Here is a 1,582-nt window from a genome sequence, read left to right on the forward strand (position 1 = left end):
AATTAATTCCAGTGATGTCCTGCTCGCCTCCTGAGGCTTTTACTGTTCCGTAAATGCTCCCTTCCTTGATGAAGGATATTGCCTTCAGGTGCTCCCGACACTGTTTCTCCGTTCTGCTGATTACGGTTGCCAGAGGCCAGAGAAATATATTATGGTCAAGGTCAGGCATGTCGGTTAAAACACTGTAGGTTTGTCACATTTTATTCTGAACAAAAAAACAAAAGCTATACAACTGTTGCATTTCTTTGTTCTCTCTTTAGTCAGTATGTGCATTTTTAGATTCTCTTTTTATTTTTAGATTTTGTTAAACCAGAGCTGCCTGAAGCAAGCTTGAGTGTGTTTCTTTTTTTTAAAAATAAAAATAGTAATACAATAAATAGATATGAAAACATTGAATGATTGTTGTATGTTCAAGCCTGTCTGATTCATGTGTTGAAGTGAATGTTCACACAAGCGCAGTGTGAACACATTCTCATCTGTGCAGAATTAAGAAACTGTTACAGTGTTGATTAACTTGCATTGTGTTTCGTTTTTCAGAACCACAGTCTGAGTCTGCACAGCAGCTAACAACAGAACCACCTGGAAGAGAATCAAGACCCCATCATGACCCAATAAATATATGAACATTGCAGTTTTCTGTTGCACACAGTCAAGCATTTATAAAGAAATGAAGGCAGGGGCTAAAAGATGTTTGACATTCCGTGTTCCAACAACCTATTTGTAAGTAATATCCTTCATGTTTTGCTTTTCCTTTTCTTGTAAAGAGTCTTGCATTTTTATTGTTAAAAATAAATGTTTGAACATTACAAAATAAACCAGATTGAACATATATGAGAAAGTATTTGGGCTCACAAAACAAGATGGTATCAGGAAAACTGAGCCATCATCACCAGCCCAGCCTGCCTCATGTGACCAGAGCAACAAACTTTTGAAATATGAATAATGAGGTGTTGAATATATGCAAAACCAGAACAATACAAAAGCAGCAGTAATCCATTCCTAATGATCTTCTCTTATCCTGAGGTCATTTCTCACAGTTCAAGAAACTGCTGTCTGTCCACATTGACTTGTATATTTCTGTTTTTAATGTTTACTGCTTGCTAAAGTCTGGATGTGTCTGGAATGTTTCTTTCTATATGAAAGAGGGCGAGGACATTTATTCTCTGTTGTCTTCATTTGTCTCATTGGGTTTGGCTACACAAATGCTGTCAGGAGCATGTCAACGGCTGACTGATGTGTAATGCCCTACTCTTACTGTAACAACGTTGTGTCTGATATGTACAGTATATACCAGTTTTACATTAAATGAAATTGACATGCACTTTTGCAACACTTTCATGGATGTGCTTGTTTTGAGCTGACCCTACACACTTGATAACTGGCAACTGGACAATTGGAAATTAGACTTTTATTATGTCACAACATGTCAATTAAAAAAAAAAGGTTCTATAAAAATATTAACTGAGGTCCGATTTGTTGGACCGTTTTTTGTGTTCTCATGTGATGAAAACATTAAAATTGTATGAAGATATGGATTTGCTGTGCTTTTCCAAAGATGTTTCATTACTGTGTTTCTATGTGT

The 1,582-nt window shown here is 36.2% G+C and overlaps 1 long non-coding RNA gene across 1 annotated transcript in view; it reads left to right on the forward strand.

Moving 5' to 3' along the window:
* The window catches only part of LOC107565528 (uncharacterized), a 3,956-nt gene extending 2,438 nt beyond the window's left edge, over window positions 1-1,518 (forward strand). The window contains exon 3 of the long non-coding RNA XR_001606385.1: window positions 538-1,518. This is a non-coding gene — a long non-coding RNA (uncharacterized lncRNA). The remainder of the gene's footprint in view (window positions 1-537) is intronic.
* The last annotated feature ends 64 nt before the right edge of the window (window positions 1,519-1,582 follow it).

The sequence above is a fragment of the Sinocyclocheilus grahami genome, unplaced genomic scaffold, assembly GCF_001515645.1.
Source record: "Sinocyclocheilus grahami isolate Dianchi unplaced genomic scaffold, SAMN03320097.WGS_v1.1 scaffold1006.1, whole genome shotgun sequence".
Classification (NCBI taxonomy): Eukaryota; Metazoa; Chordata; class Actinopteri; order Cypriniformes; family Cyprinidae; genus Sinocyclocheilus; species Sinocyclocheilus grahami.